Genomic DNA, 17,930 nt, shown 5'->3' with positions numbered 1-17,930 from the left:
CTGGAATTTCCCACCGAAGATTACGTCTGCCCCAACCTTTCCTACCCCCCTTTTTTTGAGGGGGCGGGGGAAACAAGGGCTCCCCAGGAAGTGAGGCGCGAACTGTTCCCGCTGCGCTTGTTTGTTTTGTGTGTTTGGAAATTGGCTTTTTTTTCTTTTTTGCATTGGTAAAGAGCCGTCTCGAACAAAGGCCAGCAATTCAGGAGAGTTAGAAGGAAACGCTTGAGAAAGAAAGCCTCAGGCTTTAGGGCTTACAGGATGCCAAGGACCAGATGAATGTCGAAATTACCATTTTCATAACAATAACAACAACAACAACAACAACAACAACAACAACAACAATGGAATGCCTATTAACAACAACAACAGCAATAATAATAATAATGGAATGCCTATCATATAAAGTTGCTTCCAGAAGTGTATGTAGGTCATCAGCAAACACGCACAAATTAAAATATTGTGGTCCTTTGAAAAAAAAGGGGGGTTGTTGTGATAAATTTATGGGGCATAAGGCTATCAGTGGCTACTAGCCAGGGTAGCTATATTCTGCCATCAGTGTGGGGGTCAATACACTCCTGTATACCAGTTACTGGAATTGCAGGTGCAAAGTGCGCTACAGTGGTACCTCAGGTTACATACGCTTCAGGTTACAGACTCCGCTAACCACAAAATATTACCTCGGGTTAAGAACTTTGCTTCAGGATGAGAACAGAAATCGTGCTCTGGCGGCACAGCAGCAGCGGGAGGCCCTATTAGCTAAAGTGGTGCTTCAGGTTAAGAACAGTTTCAGGTTAAGTACGGACCTCCAGAACGAATTATGTAATTAGCCTGAGGTACCACTGTATTGCACTCAAGTCTGGGAAGCTAACCTTATGAGCAATGGTTGAAGGAGTTGGGTATGTTTAGCTTGGGAAAGCGGAGACTGAGGATATTTGATAGCCACCTAATATCTGGAGGGCTGCCACATGGTGGATGGAGCAAGCTTGTTGTCTCCTGCTCTGGAGGGTAGGACTCGGAACCAAGGGCTTCAAGTTGCAAGAAAGGAGATTCCAACTAAACATCAGGAGTAACGTTCTGACAGTAAAAGCTGTTTGATAGTGAAACGGACTCCTTTGGAAGGTGGTGGACTCTCCTTTCTTGGAGGTCTTGTAAGCAGAGGTTGGTCAGCTGTCGTGCATGATTTAGTTAAGATTCCTGCATTGCAGGGGGTTGGACTAGATGACCCTTGGGGTCCCTTCCAACTCTACAGCCCTCTGATTCCATGATTCTTGTGGGCTCCCCACATCTCGTTGGCCGCTGTTAGAACAGGATGATGAACTAGATGGGCTTTGGCCCGATCCAAAAGGCTCTTACGTTCTTATTGTGGCTTTGTGATGAGGTGGGTTGTGGTGCAACGATGGGGAACATGTGGCCTTCCAGCTGAGCAACTGGCCATGTTGGCTGAGGCTGCTGGAAGGTGGAGTTAAACATCTGGAGAGACACAGAACCCACCAGCCCTGCTCTAGCCCACGAAAGCACCTGCCACAATCAGTTTGCTAGTTTTTAAGGTTCTACGAGACTTGTAGAACCTTAAAAACCCTCAAAATGGGAGGGTTCTGAGATTCTGCTGGTGCTTCTTCCTATCCCTCCACCACAGTGAGCCAAATAAAAGCTGAACATCATGAAAACAGTGTAGGGAGCAGGAAATATCCAGGACAAAGGTCATGCTGTAAGGGACTCCACCCTTCACTAATTATTGACTCCATATATGGAGTTATGGGCTCCGTTTCTGAAAGGGACATACTGTTCCACATCAGTACTTTTATGGCTCCCAATCCGAACGCTTGCTGAGCCAGTAGACATGTCTGAGAGGTGAATGGATCAATGGACCTCCTAAGAAAAGATGGAAGGGAATTCTCTTCCTACTTGATGCAGCAGTTTTGTCTGCCAGAGCACAACTGCTGAGTCCCATAATAACTGCTCTTTATCCTGACTCCATTGTAGCTGTATATTAGATACCTCCTTTATTGCAAAAAGTCTGTGGATAATGAACATGTGATAATTGATCCTAGAATCAAAGGATTAATCGACAGCCTTGGAGCAAAGTGTGGTGATGATTAGCTTCCCAAAGACAACATGTCCTCAGATGTCCTGAGGAAGGGAGGCCCGAGCGATGTGGACTTAAAAACAAGAGCCTGGAACTTGTTGGCGTAATGGAAGCTGCAGGACGACATGTTTGTAGTTATTGTCCATCATTTAATCAGCAGCATTTGACTGGCAATATTTTTGATTAACCTTAGTGACAGAGCAGAGCTGGTCTTTAACATCTCCGTATTCTAGGCAAGAGAAAGTGGTTTGCCCAAGGCCACCCAGTGAATTCTTGAGCCAGCAGCTTTTCAGTACAGTGGTACCTCGGGTTACAGACGCTTCAGGTCTGCTAACCTAGAAATAGTACCTTGGGTTAAGAACTTTGCTTCAGGATGAGAACAGAAATCGTGCGGCGGCAGCAGGAGGCCCCAATAGCTAAAGTGGTCTTCAGGTTAAGAACAGTTTCAGGTTAAGAACGGACCTCCAGAACGAATTAAGTTCTTAACCCGAGGTACCACTGTATAGCAGACAAGTGCTCACAACTGTCTGGGTTCGATTTGGATTGGTCCAGTTTTCTCATTGTGAAAATCTTATGGGTAAATCTCAGTGGTAGAGGTTTGCAGGCAGATGGTCCCAGCTTCAGTCAACATCATCTCCATCCAGGTAGTCTGGACCCATCTGAAATTCTGGAGAGCCACTTGCCAGATAGTGCAAACAGTACTGAACTTAGACTGGATCAGCAGTTGGACCCAGTATAGAGCAACTTCCTATTTCCTATTTTAAGGACAACTATCAGATCAGAGGCACGCTCTTGGTGCAGCATGTTTTTTTGCCTGTGGGAGGTCGCAGGTTCCGTCCCTGATATCTCCAGGCAGGGCTATAAAAGGCTCCTGTCTAAAATCTCGGCAAGTCCCTGCCAATTAGTGTAGACAATACTGAACTAGATAGACACTGTATGAGTCAGCTTCCTATGTGCGGCTAAGGCCTTAAAACTGTTTGGGGCTTCCTGTTCTGTTCCCCTTGGCTAGCCCAGACCTACAAATATTTACTTAGAAGGTGGTTGCCTGTGGCTCTTGAGCACAGCTGTACCTTTCCTAGCCTCAAGAGGGAGGGGAAACTCTTGCCTCCAGCCAGCTAGAACTGCTGTCTTTTGGGCTGACGGCTCAGTTTTGGCCTCTTGAGAAAAAAACTCGGGTTCCTGCCACTCAAGACACTGATTCTGGACCAACTGCTCTGTGCTCCAGACAGCTTAGTGGCAATTCTATGCATATATGTCTTTACTTATGCATGTATGTTTTTACTTAGGGTATCTACTCAAGAGTAGACCCTTTGAAGTAAATGGACACGACTCACTTAGATTCGTTCATTTCAGTTGGTCGGCTCTTGAGGAGGACCCAGTTGAAAACAACCCTTGAGATTCCGTTTCCATTCTCCTCACTAAAACGTTTACGTCCTGCCTGTCCACAACAAGCTCATAGCAGCAGCTAACAAAATCGGTGAGAAGAGGAGCAAGCTAGCCATTTACAAAGCAAACAAACCACTAAAACAGCATAAAAAACTAAAGCGGCAGAGAGGTACGATTTTAAAAATAGAAACGGTGACTGCAATGGTTTGCCTAGCCAAGCTGAAAACCATGTCAGGAGGGAGCGCCCATCGTCTCCGGAAAAGCCTTTTGGTTGGAAGCTGCCTAGAGTGTCTGGGGCAACCCAGTCAGAGGGGCAGGGTTTAAGTAATAAACTTTATTATTATGGTTAAACCAGCCTTAGAATGTAGGAATAGCCCTGCTAGATCCCACAGAGACAACTCAGACGCCTATGGGAAGGCCACAAGCAGAGCGTAAGAGAAATAGCCCTCTCCCTGTGCTGTTTCCCAGTGACTTCAACAATGTCTAGGCAACACAATGACCATATGCATACGTAATAGACAATCTTTATAGAATTCCTTCAAATCATAAAAAGTTCAGAATGAAATCTTTAGTATCAAAGTCTCTGAAAATCTTTAAATGAAGTGAGGTACCAAACTTTGTACGGTGGAAGACAAGCTGTGAAGCTTTGTGTATTCAATAATGATGTCCAACGCTGAGCAGTAATTCCAGATATTGACTACCGTTTCATAGAATTCTTTGTCACCGTGGTGGGTGGATAAAGAATGCTTCATAAACCCATCTTATTTCGAATGAATGTATATAAATGAAAATATCAAATGCTGTGGAAGAGTGCTCAGTTTCCCAGTGACTGGCTTTCAGGGGCGTCCTTCTCATGCTCAAGGCAGCATACAGCCTTTGCGACTAGCCAGGGGTGTTGCGTGGAGGGTGCTGGGGGGCCATGACCTTGCGTGCTTTTTTGAGAGGGGGTGCGACCAGCTGCCCCCCTCCCAGTCTCCCTCATTGGAGTCTGGCTCCGGCGGGCAAGGGAGCTGCCTTGCGCCCAGCCACAGCTCCACTTCTGGGTCAGGTCTGACCCGGGAGGCGGAGAAAAGGAGGAGAATTGCAGTTGCCACCCCTCTCCTCGGCTGGGCAGCGCCATACCCAACGCGGGCAGTGGGAGCGTATGCTCTGCCGCTGCAACTAGCAGCTGTGTGGTGACTCTACTTTCCATTAATTTGTCTTGCCCCTTTTATGTAAAGCTGTCCAAGTTGGTGTCCATCGCTAAATCCTGTGGCAGGAGATGCCATCATTTAATGAGGGAGTGCGCCCTTTTGCCTCTCCTTAATCGCCCACCATTCATCGGCTGAGTCCATGCTCTAGTAACATGAGAGAGGGAGGATAAGCCTTGGTCAGTATCATCCATCTCTACCACATCTTCCCTTTATCCCTGTGCTTTCCAGGCGCAGGACAAGTGGAAGTGTGGATGAGCCCTCAGTAGAAGGCAGCTTCCTATGTTCCTAAGCCTAGGTCAGCCAGCCAGCCAGCAGGGACTTCCTGATAGGGTCTCCCTTGTGTTAAATGAACATGGACAATTCACACAGAATAGTGATCAGCAACAAAAGACTCCTGAGCCAAAACTGGTCCCCCACTCCAGTTGTCAAACTAGAAAGGAAAAAATAATAGCAACTGGCAGCTATGGCAATGGCTCGCCGTCCAAAAGGGTGTGGGAGAATGTGATGCTTATGACCAAAACCAAGATGAAGATCTACCAGGCTTGTTCTGTTGAGCATGCTGCTTTATAGAAGCAAGTCTTGGGCAACTTAGAACCGCCAGGAGCAACGCCTCAACACCTGTCAAGGTTCAGGGAATCCTATCCCTCCCCCGGTGGTGGCAAAAAAAAGCAGGTAACGAGAAGAGTCCTTGCTACAGAATTTATTCCGGATTTACAGAGAGAAAGGAAGGTAAAGGGACCCCTGACCATTAGGTCCACTTGTGGACGACTCTGGGGTTGTGGTGCTCATCTCGCTTTATTGGCCGAGGGAGCCGGCATACAGCTTCCGGGTCATGTGGGCAGCATGACTAAGCTGCTTCTAGCGAACCAGAGCAGTGCACGGAAACACCGTGTACCTTCCCGCCGGAGCAGTACCTGTTTATCTACTTGCACTTTGACGGGCTTTCGAACTGCTAGGTTGGCAGGAGCAGGGACTGAGCAACGGGAGCTCACCCCATCGCTGGGATTCGAACCGCTGCCCTTCTGATCGGCAAGTCCTAGGCTCAGTAGTCCCTATTAATTAATGGCATTGCTCCAAGTAATCTCCTCCCCCCCCCTTTTACTCTCCGTCATCTGCAGCTCCACCCCTCATACGGTGGCTGTGTAAGGCCCTTTCCGCTTTCTGCTCTTCCCCTTTCACAGCCCTCCTGGTTCTAGGAAAAGGGAGGTCGGGAATGCTTTCTAATGGTAACGTGTCAGCCAGCTGTTCTGGCTCTGATGTTTCCCCCTCTTCCCCTTCCATTATCTCCCAGCTGTGTCCTCCTTCTGTCTGAGTCATGACCTTCTGCAAACCACCATTGTAAATCTATACTGTCCTCCTCTTTTCAGGATGGTTGGTGACGGGCAGCCTCCACCATTCCTCTTCAGTCCAGTCCCGGACAACACCTGACATATGCACTGCATCACATTCTCAGCATGTTTGCTCTCCTGTCTCAGCAGCATCTACACTGGCTTGCTCACGTCCACAGAATGGAAAATGGCAGGATCCCCAAGGATGCTGGGGAGCTGGCTTCAGGCACCAGGTCCATTGGCCAGCCAACTCTTGTGTTGCAAAGATGACATGAGGGCTGGCAACATCAACCCTGCCATGTGAGAACCCCTTTCAGATGACTGTGGTGCCTGGAGACAGGTCACACATCCACAGCAGTAACCAGAGGAGGAACGAATGCTGGGAGGAGCGCAGAAAGAAGAAAAAACATGATACAGAAACCTGCATCAGCACAACCGGACACCTTCATCTGCCCCAGCTGCAACAAAACATCCTTCTCTTGTATCAGTCACTGCAACCACAACAGGCGCAGTAACCTTTCAGTAGCTTGCCTTCACCCCCAAAGGCACACTCCATTGTCTCCCCGAGACAGACAGATGCCACCAACAATGGGGAAATGGTAACCCTCTAGTAACCCCTGGGGAGCAAGGAGAGTTTCCGTATCTTCATCTCCATGTAAAACTACCTCCTCCTCCACAGACCTCCAGAGCAGATGATGTTTCTGAGCTTTACAAACAGGTAATTCATCCGAGCTCGTCTCACTTAAAAGCTAAGAAGTAGAGTTTTATTGGTGTATTCTATATTTCACTATAACCACCTGTAAACCACCCAGGCCAGAAGCATAGATCAGGGTGTACTTTTAATTAACCAAGTAATAAGCTGTTTGTGTGGGGTTCCATAAGTTCAGAATCTGGTGGATCAAATTAATCCCCATTTTACCCTGCGGATTGAGCAGGGAGCTGGGAATTGGATCCCACTCAATATTTCTGTCTCTTTTCGCAGGGCAATCTTGCCTGCCCGGGGTTACCCTTCTGCTGGATTGGTGTATCTTTATCACCACATGAGGGTGGAGGGCCACTTAATTAATTTTTCAAAGAGCTCTGAGCAAAGGGACCCATTAGAGCACAAAGCTGCGTTAATTACACATCTCTCATCTTAAGTATTTTAATAAACTCTCTTTCGCAGTAACAATTAACAGCATTCCTCTCAACAGACACCGGCGATTTGTTAGGAGTCGGCAAGTACAGGTCACTGCAGCATGTGGTGTGTCTGAATAGGAACCTAAAAATCAGCATTTCCCTTCACAGCTTGGATAACAAATATAGAAACACTTGTGACCCCCCCCCCCTTAACTTTAGATGTGACTAAATCCCACAGTTTCCTGCATGTGACATGGTGCGTTGAGTACATGGATTCTGTAGGGGAGAAATATTTTCCTAAAAAGTTCTAAGCAATCAGCTGCTTTTGAACCTTTTAACAGCTTAGCATGAATGCAGTAGCATGGGGATACATACTTGACTTCAGTTAATCTTTCTTTCATAACATTTGTACGCTACTTGATTGTAAAAACACACACACACAACCTCAAAGAAGTTTACCAAAAATAAAACAGTAAAATTGAAGGGAGGGCGGAATCACAAACATACTTTAAAACATACAAAAGTTAAAAAACTAAAACAAATTAGAATTACCTCAACTTTCTAAGGATCTGGGTAATAATTCATTTATACTCTGCCCATCTGGCTGGGTTTCCCCAGCCACTCTGGGCATCTCCCAACAGAATATTAAAAATACGAGAAAGCATCAAACATTAAAAGCTTCCCTAAACAGGGCTGCCTTCAGATGCCTTCTAAAAGTCAGGTAGTTGCTTATTTCCTTGACATCTGATGGGAGGGCGTTCCACAGGGCGGGCGCCACCATCGAGAAGGCCCTCTACCTGGTTCCCTGTAACCTCACTTCTCGCAGGGAGGGAACCGCCAGAAGGCCCTTGGAGGAGGACCTCAGTGTCCAGGCTGAATGATGGGGGTGGAGACGCTTATCTAAACAATGTTTTTAGCAGGTGCTCCAAATAGAGTATGGTGAAGGCATCTGCTTGATCTCAATAGTCCCCATCTCTTAACAGATGCGTGCCTGTTCCATTGAACATCCTATTGAGTTCAATTGAATTGACTTGCAGGAAGTTTGGCTAAGATTGCAATCTAAAATGAGGGTGACGTGGGGTTCTTCCCTCTTATGGTTATTAGAGCCTCCATGTTAGTTGTTAATAATAAATTCAAAACTGTATGATTCTTGAAAGCATGCCAGTTGAGAATCAAGCCTAAATAAAGTGCAGCAAATGATTAATTAAAAGCAACAACCAACAATTTGTTAAATACAAGTTCTCATAAAAACTGCAGAAAGCAAGCATCATCTTGGGGAAAAAAACAGCATTCTAGGGTAAAAATAAAATAAAATGTATTTACCCAGGAGGGAAGGAAGAAAAATAAATTTGGGAAAATAACAAGTGGAAATGCAGCAGCGCTGCTACTTTAGAGACTATTAAAAAGGCCTATTAAGATGGGATGTGTATGTTTCTTAGACTTCCCCTAGAGAATCCAACTAGCACTTTGCACATCTCCTTTAACTGCTGTGCAAATTGAGAGAAGCTTAAATTCCAATGATCAAATCCCATTAGGATGTCCTCGTCAGATGCACTCTTTCTCTGTGAGTGGAAGAAAGCAAGGTCTTTTGCCTGTTTGTTTCTATTTCTGGTGATCGCCAAAGAAAGCAACCAAGCTCGTTTGGGGAAGGCTGGTAAGAAATAGCATAAAAGCCCAAAACTTTTTAACACCTGAGGAGCCAGGCGTTCATAAACAAAGCTCCTGCTGCTGCTGCTGCTGCTGCTGCTGCTGCTGTCAGATGCTTTGTTTTCCAAACCACTGAAGAAGAAGAAAGTGCCTTGGTCCAAAATTAGCTGGTCTTTTTCATGCAGTGCCTATCTTTAGAGGAGGTGTTGGTAGAACTACAAAAATAGACCATTTTCAGCAGCCAGATTGTGTTATATTTAGGCAGTGGGATGGTGGGGGTGCTCTAACAGGCACAGTGAGACAGTGACTCTTCCCCCTTTGGACTGTACATTAAACAGATAAGAGACGCATGTGCTTGAGCTATCCTAGGGCGAAAGAGAATTGGTCCAAGATGCAAAAGAAATTGGCCTGCAGTGCTTACGAGGTGCATGGGAAGAAGCATTGGGGTAAAAGTAATCTCCTTTGCAAACGGTTCTTGTTTTGGTTATCTCCTGTCTTCAGCTGTCAGTTTAATCACCGAGCTGGAAAAACTGCCTTGGAGTGTGTGTGTGTGTGTGTGTGTGTGTGTGTGTGTGTGTGTGTGTTTATGCCAGGTGACTTCAATAGGGGCTGGCATAATGATGTTTCAGAATTCCGCTTAGAATTTGTCGGGGCTTTTAAAGAAGGGGTCTAGCCTCTGGCATTTTGGCACTCAAGGCAAAGCAATGAAATTCTTCCCAATAGGAGAATGTGAAACTATTGAATGGTCATCCTGGGGACTGGGGTGGCACACAACATTTGCTTTCCAGCACTGCAAACTGATCACAACTTGATGGCCACCAAGTGTCGGGCAAACAATTCCAGCAATTGGTTTAAAGCAGTGTTTCCAAACCTTGGGTCTCCAGCTGTTTTCAGACTGCTAGCTAGGGATGGTGGGAGTTGTAGTCCAAAAAACAGCTGGAGACCCAAGATTGGGAAATGCTGGTTTAGAGCACCACAGAGTTGCGGAGGTAGAGTGGGGTCCACAGCTGGTTGAACAGCAGTACCCAGTGTGTGTTCATTGAGTGGCAGGGTGTGGTTGTAGGCAGGATGAGGACCAATAAGCTGAAGCTACATCCTTTGTAGATAGAGACACTGTGGTGGCCAGGTCTGAGAATGGGGGATTGTTCCTGTTCTGCATGGGATTGCACTCCTTCTGAATGAACAGGTACATGGTTCATGGGTGATCTTGGAACTTTGTCTATGGAGGTCCAGGTAACCCTTACAAAAGAAGAGTGCCTGCCACCAGTTTGGGCTGCTGCATCAACTGTGCCCCTTCCTGGACAGGGTTAGTTTAGCCTCTGTGATACATGTGCTGGTAATATCTCATTGAGACTACAGTAATGCACTCATTGTGGGGCTTTCCTTATGGGTGTTCTAGAAGCTGCAGCTGTACCAGAATGCTGCAGCCTCGGTGGGAGGTGGTCCCCCTTTCTGGGCACATATCACACCCATGCTAAGGGATCTGCAGTTGCTGCCTGTAAGCCACCAAGTCAGTTGTAAGGTCTTCTTGTTTTACATATGAAGCCCTAAACCACTCTGAACCAGACTGCTTGACTTTGCCTGCATTGCCCAGTAAGACCATTTAGATAAATGGAACACAGTTAGCCTTGCCATGGGCGAAGGTTTATCTATCGGTTTGCAGTGATGTGAGGCGGGCCTTTTCACTGGTGCTGTGGAATGCCCTCCCTGCTGAAATATGAGAGGCATTCTGCTAGCTTTGGGAGATGAACCTGCTTACAAAGGCATTTCCCATTGCCTCTCAACCCAAATCTCCTGTTTCAATTACTGGGTTGCTTTATTGTGCGTGCGGTATAATTGTGTGTTTTAATGGTGTGTTTTTATATTTTAATGCTTATGTAATTGTTTTTTAAATGTGTAAATTACTTATAACCCTATTTCAGCATCAAGTGATAGATAGATAGATAGATAGATAGATAGATAGATAGATAGATAGATAGACAGAGGCCTCATACGAACTGGGGTAGGTGCAAAATGGAATTTTTTTTTTTGCTTTTCAACTTTGGTGGAAATGATTTTGATGAGGGCATAGAGGGGATGCTTTTTAGATTTGCAGATGTTGTGAGGCTGGTATGGGTGGTTAATGCCATAGAAGACAGAATCTATATTCAAAACAGTTTCTATCAGTCTGGAACTCTGAGCCATGAAATTCAACAGAGATAAATGTAATGTCTTGCATTTAGATTTTTTTAAAATCAAAGGCATGTTTATGGGATGAGGTAGACACCTCTGTAATCCCATCAGTGTTGGACTCTGCTTTGAAGCTAGAAAAAACTGTTGTCCATAGATGGCCTGAGATGTCTGCTATGTCAATAGACAAGAGATCTGGTTGGTTTTGTGTGGGGAGCTGTGTGGCTTGCAGGCTTCCAGTGTACTGAGTTAGTGCGCCTTGGATCCAGAAAAAAATGCTTTCTAGAAGCACCTTTAAACACGACTGTTTTCCTGCACAGATACCATGTCTGTATCATGTATCATAGAATATGTGCTTTTCTTCCACATGGAAATGTTGTAATGTAAGAAAATTGCCATGTGAAAAGCATGCAGTTGCGATGAGCCATCGGGCTACTACTACTACTACTACTACTACTACTACTACTGTCAATTGGCACTTAAATACTCTCTTGGCACTCAGCGGTTACAAATTAATAAATAGCAAAAACAGAAATATAAATATAAATTAATGCAGACAGGCTAATCACTATCAAAAAGCTTACTAACCAGGTTTTCAAAAGAGCCCTCAAAACAGTGATGGCTTTTTTTTAACTGGGTAGACACATCCTCTATAGCTATCACAATTTTAGGGAGTGACTCTTATGGACTAGAACCATCTTTGAAAAATTGCATCGGTTTCAGCCATTTTTGATGTATGAGCCGAAGTGGACTGTCTTACCCAATAACCAGTGCTCTTGCACATACACACACACAGGGGCATAGGAAAGGGGGGCAGGGGGGGGTCGCCTCAGGTGCCATCATGGAGGGAGGGTGACAAATTATCAAGAAACAATTACTGCCCTACTAGGGCGGTTCATAAAAAAACTTTTTTTTGAAAATGCCTGCTCCAAAGGTCTTTTCTTACTACACCAGGGATTATATAGATACATATGAAATTTCATGCATATTAGTTAATATCTTGACCCTTCTCCACGAAAACAGCTGTTTACTTGGCCGTTTTCCTATGTCGTGAAGGCTGAAATTTCAACAAAGCACGTGCCTTTGCTAGACTCTTTTTGGGCACCTGCTAAAAGCATTCTTCTTTAGGCAAGCATGCCTAGATGCTTAGGAAGTTGAAGTAATTTTCATCTTAATATTTTAACTTTTGTATGTTTTAAAGTAGAATTGTTAATTTTTCTTGATTTTACTGCTGTGGTTTTTTTTGTTTTGGTTTTTTAAAATAAATTTTATTAAATAAATAAACAATAAATATAAATAAAATAACACAAGCCAAAACACAATCCATTCTGTAGATTGAAGTATCTGTCCATAGTCGCCTACTTGTTATCTGAGGCTCAGAATCCACATTCCTCTGTAAGAAAATATGAAATAACGTAAAACCATTTTTGTAGGCCAACCCCCCCCCAAACCAACAATGTGTGTGGGGGGGGCAATAAATTTTCCACACTGGGTACCACCTGACCTTCCTACACCTCTGCACGCACACGCACACACACACATGAGAGAGAGAGCGCAAAAGCCATTCATCCCATGGGAAAATAACCAGCAGCATGTAGCATTTGAGATCTGTTGGTGATAAAGTACTTTTGCAATAAACTGCTTGGCCAAAGTAACTTTAAACAAGCCTGGTTTACAGTGCCCTAGACATACATCCAGAGTTGCTTGCATTGAGCAATAAAACAATCTGTTTCCAAAAAAATAAATAAAAAACAAGAGATAACATGCATGCTTGCTAAGTCCAGTCTTGCCTGCGCATTAAGCAAGTTAAGACCAAACCAAGTTGCAGGGCAAGGGAGGATCATTGACAGGCAAATGAGCAAGGTTTTGGTGCTTCATGTTCCAGGGACTCAGTGGCACTTTGCAGAACCGAGCAAATAACTTAAATAACACCCTCACTTTAATTAATACTCATCCCTAGGAACCAAGGGCCTCGGGCCATTGGTGGGTCAGGCTCTTTTTGACTAAAGTAACAGAGCCAGGATGGCAGCAGAAGCTAAACTCCCACACTCCAACCCTCTGTTATGGCAATGGTACTTTTATGGTGCTGTTGTGCCAGCACCAGATTACCGTGCAATGCTGCAATTTTGAAATGCACAAAAGCAGAAGGAAGTCCCTTCTTCATAGAATTTCGTTTGTGCATATATTTTAGGGTGCAAATAGGGATGGAGTGCTTCAGGGGTCTTACGGGATTTATTTTTCAGAAACATGAAAATCTTCCCCCCTTTTTTAAAGGAGTTAAAAATATGCAAGAACCCTGGCCTTACTGCCTTAACGCAGAACCGCTGCAAAGGTAGCATCAGAAGCAACCAATTAGTTCAGCACACAAAGAGACTTGCTGAAAACATATTGTGAGCCAGAGGGCCGTACCTAATTTGCACAGCTTATTTACGTACTCCAAATATAATTCACATAATATTTGCACGAACTTGGTGGACTCCGCACTGCTGGTGGACATATGGCAACACTTCTGCGATGCCATTTGTGCAATTTCATACGACAAGCAAGAAGTTGCAGCTATTGGGGTGGAATCCGTTGTTATATTTACACCAAAGGTTCGGCAATTAACATTTTCCTCGTAAATATATGAACAGGTGGAGACGGTGGCAGACAAAGCAAGTCCTAATGTGTGTTAGAATTACAGCATATGTCTTCTCTTCAGCTGAGGCTGGCTGATCATCAGCGTCCTGGGATGGCTATGCCCAAATGAGCAAAGTTATCGCCAAGCAAACAGGTTGGACTAAGAAATGATGAGATGTGAAAGCATAAACAAGGAGCCTTTGAGTGGTGCAAGTTAGGGAAATTTAGACCCTGGACTTGATAGTCTTACAGGGACTCTGCTTCTCTATTCCTGGTATGTTAGAGCAAAAACTCCTGGAAATTTTTGGTTTGTGGGGGGAATAAAGGTAAAGGTAAAGGGACCCCTGACCATTAGGTCCAGTCGTGACTGTCTCTGGGGTTGCGGCCCTCATCTCGCTTTATTGGCCGAGGGAGCCAGCAAACAGCTTCCAGGTCATGTGGCCAGCATGACTAAGCCGCTTCTGGTGAACCAGAGCAGTGCACAGAAACGCCGTTTACCTTCCCGCAGTAGCGGTACCTATTTATCTACTTGCACTTTGACGTGCTTTCAAACTCCTAGGTTGACAGGAGCAGGGACCGAGCAACGGGAGCTCACCCCGTTGTGGGGATTCGAACCGCCAACCTTCTGATCGGCAAGTTCTAGGCTCTGTGGTTTAATGCACAGCGCCTCCTAATAACTCTCAGCACCCTTAGCAAACTGCAGTTCCCAGGATTCTTTGGCAGAAGCCATGACTGTTTAAAGTGGCATAATACCTTGGGTTACAGATGCTTCAGGTTACAGACTCCGCTAACCCAGAAATAGTACCTCGGGTTAAGAACTTTGCTTCAGGATGAGAATAGAAATCATGCGATAGCGGCGTGGCAGCAGCGGGAGGCCCCATTAGCTAAAGTGGTACCTCAGGTTAAGAACAGTTTCAGGTTAAGAATGGACCTCCAGAACGAATTAAGTTCTTAAGCTGAGGTACCATGGCACTGCCTGAAACGTATGGGACCTTAGAAATGAGGGAGAGTTAACAATGAACCATTTTCTCTAGCCACTATTATTTATTCTGTAGATTTATATCCCACTTTTCGACTCACAACATTTATGAAACACAAGAAGAGCCACATGCACACTAAACAAAACAACTAGCTCCACCAAGCCAGCACGAGATGTTTCTTCCCACAGGGCAGATGGTATCAACAGGCCCTCATGTTGTCCTCACCTGCCTCCAACTTAACAACGTGATGACATAAAAATAGCCTGCTGGATCATGTCAGTGGCCTATCTAGTCCAGCATCCAGTTCTCACAGTGGCCAACCACTTACCTGTGGGAAACCAGGAAGCAGAATAAGAGCCCTCTCCCCTCTCGTGGTTTCCAACAACTGGTCTTCAGAAGCATTTCTGCCATCAACTGTAGAGGCAGAGCAGAGTCATCATGACTTGTAGGCACTGATAGGTTTATCCTCCATGAATTTGTCCAATCCTCTCTTAAAGCCATTCAAGTTGGCTGATTTTGCTCTCGACTCACTAAGACTATTTTAACGCAAAAAAATCCCTTCCAGTAGCACCTTAAAGACCAACTAAGTTAGTTCTTGGTATGAGCTTTTGTGTGCATGCACACTTCTTCAGATAACTATTTTAACGCACTGGATCATCCCAAATGACCCAAGAATTAGACAAATCTATGAAGGTTGTATTGCAATAAAACTTTCCTGTGTAGGTGGGAAATAATATTGGACGCTTCAGTAGCAAATATTGACTTTTATCTGGAAATGAGCAGGAGGGAAGGAACAAAATTAAAAGCATCATGCTATATATATATATATATATATATATATATATATATATATATATTCATGTAAGTACTTGTGCAAACCCAGTATTCTAGTTTAATAAGTATAAACCTTCAGGGTGAGAACTTTGTGCTGCTATTTAGGGATAATTTGGGGTATTGCAATAAAAAAAAACAAGACCTGTTCTCTTTTGTTCAGATTTCCTGAAAAGTAAGAGTGAAATGATAAACCAACATGTTTGCCTGTGACACACCTGTTAAAGGTACAGAAACCCTATCCAGGGAGGGTGGGAGGGAGATATTCTTGCTCTGACCAAAGGAGCAGCCCTTTCAACTGGACCAGAAATGATGCCAACATCTCTTAGTACTGAAACACATGGTTGCTTGCCTGCTTTGTGGCAAACTAGTTGTCTGACTTGTTCTCCAAGAACAGAAGTTGACTTTTTTCCCCCACCACTGCCAACTGTCTAAATATGGCTTGAGGTTGCATGTTGGTACAAAAGCTGCAGATTCTGCTTGTGGTGAGCAAGTCAGATGACCTGCTCCTGACTTGTAGGCAGACTCTAGTCAGCATGGAGGGGGGCAGGGGGAGAGAAGCTGTCAGAAGCAGAATGAGCTACACACATTATGAATACAGTGGCTTTATGCACACTGTTGTATCCTGCAGCAATGTGGAGAACGTAGGTGCATGTATATGAATCTTTAAACATCTGGGTACACTCTGCTCAGAATTGGCTGACCCAGTCTGAGTTCCCGGGCTGACGTCTATAGCTGTCTAAAGTTGTGTCTGAACACACAAGCTTGTTGTCCATGCTGCTGTAAGAAACCCCAAAGACCATTGGAAGCTGCCTCGTACCAAGTCTGACCATGCTGTTGTTGGACTACAACTCCCATCATCGCTAGCTAGCAGGACCAGTGGTCAAGGATGATGGGAGTTAGTCCAACAATAGCTGGAGACCCAAGTTTGAGAAATGCTGGCCTATACCGACTTGCAGGGGCTATCCTGGATATCAGAGAGGGTATGTTTCCTATCGCTACCTGGCCGTACTGAGAATGCTTCACCATCTAGCTATATGGCCCTTCTCCTAACTGTACACATAGCAGCCATGTTTGTTGTCACTGTGTAAGATGCATAGCTGTCAGCCCAAGACATTTCAGTGCCTCAGGTGGAGCAGCAAATGGTGCCTGTTGTCACCACCCGGTCAAGAAGCAGAAGGACGCGGGTAGCGCTGTGGTCTAAACCACTGAGCCTCTTGGGCTTGCCGATCGGAAGGTTGGCGGTTCGAATCCATGCGGCAGGGTGAGCTCCCATTGCTCTGTCCCAGCTTTTGCCAACCTAGCAGTTCAAAAGCATACCAGTGCAGGTAGATAAATAGGTACCACTGCGGCAGAAAGGTTTCTATGCACTCTGGCACTTGTCACAGAAGTGGTTTAGTCATGCTGGCCACATGACCCAGAAAGCTGTCTGTGGACAAATGCCAGCTCCCTCAGCCTGAAAAGCGAGATGAGCGCCGCACCCCATAGTTGCCTTTGACTGGACTAACCACCCAGGGGTCCTTTACCAAGGGGCAGAGTACTCAGACATGTTGTTGTGGCGTTGCGAGTAGAACACAGTCACCTCTCTCCTCCTAGTGGTAAAAACCCCCAATAATAATGCATTCAAAAAGAAACAATGCGCAAAATCAGCTGCTTCACTCAGCTTATTGTGGGGCCTAGCAGCTGCCCTTCATCTTCAGCGATGATTCATAGTGGGACCATGTGCAAAGCAGGGCAGGGCCCTGTGTTTTTAAACCTTTGTTTGCTTAGAAGGTATCTTACAGCACTCTTCAAACACGGGTTATCAGAGCAAGGCAGTGGCATTACTGAGGGATTTCCTCCCAAAGCAAATACCATCTTCAGAGAAGGCACTTACCTCAGGACCACAACAGGAAATGAAAGGGTTCATTCCCACCCACCCACTGCCTGCTTTGCCAGATGGGTCTTTGGGCTGAGGCTCGTCTTTTATTTCATTTATTTATTGGATTTATATACCGTCCTTCATTATAACATCTCAGGGCGGTTCACAGAATAAAAACCAAGTAAATAATTAAAAACAAAACATGCACAACAATACCCGGCCCCCTTCCCACGGGCACATGTAAAATGCTGTAGAATACAAATCAGCTAAAGGCCTGATTGAAGAGGAACGTTTTCTCCTGATGCCTAAAGGTGTATAATGAAGGCGCCAGGCAACCCTCCCTGGGGAGAGCATTCCTGAAACGGGGAGCCATAGCAGAGAAGGCCGGTTCTTGTGTTGCCACCTTCCGGACCTCACATGGAGGACGCACACGAAGAAGGGCCTCAGATGATGATCACAGAGCCTGGGATGGTTTATATGGGGAGGGGCGGTCCTTTTATCCTTACAGTGTAAGCCTAATAGTTAGCTTTCCCCGCCCCTGTCATTTTTTAAAAAACCCTCGCCAGGTAAATATAAAGATGCTTTTTCAGCAATGGCATTTTATTAGTTTCATTTCATTTTAACCCCGTCTTCTCCAAGGAGCTCAAGGTACACGATTCGCCCTCTTCCCATTTTATCCTCACAGCAACACTGTGAGGTAGGCTAGGCTGG

The 17,930-nt window shown here is 45.3% G+C and overlaps 1 long non-coding RNA gene across 2 annotated transcripts in view; it reads left to right on the top strand.

Moving 5' to 3' along the window:
* The window catches only part of LOC310704150, a 21,110-nt gene extending 3,180 nt beyond the window's left edge, over nt 1-17,930 (top strand). The window contains exons 2-4 of one of the 2 annotated variants that reach the window (XR_014524598.1): nt 6,033-6,711; nt 15,522-16,503; nt 16,536-17,930. This is a non-coding gene — a long non-coding RNA (uncharacterized lncRNA). Of the gene's footprint in view, nt 1-6,032; nt 12,333-15,521; nt 16,504-16,535 lie in introns of those variants that run through there. The other variant, XR_014524599.1, reaches the window with a different exon arrangement.

The sequence above is a fragment of the Podarcis liolepis genome, assembly GCF_965112155.1.
Source record: "Podarcis liolepis genome assembly, chromosome: 3".
Lineage (NCBI taxonomy): Eukaryota > Metazoa > Chordata > Lepidosauria > Squamata > Lacertidae > Podarcis > Podarcis liolepis.
This window is presented reverse-complemented; position numbering and strand designations above follow the sequence as displayed.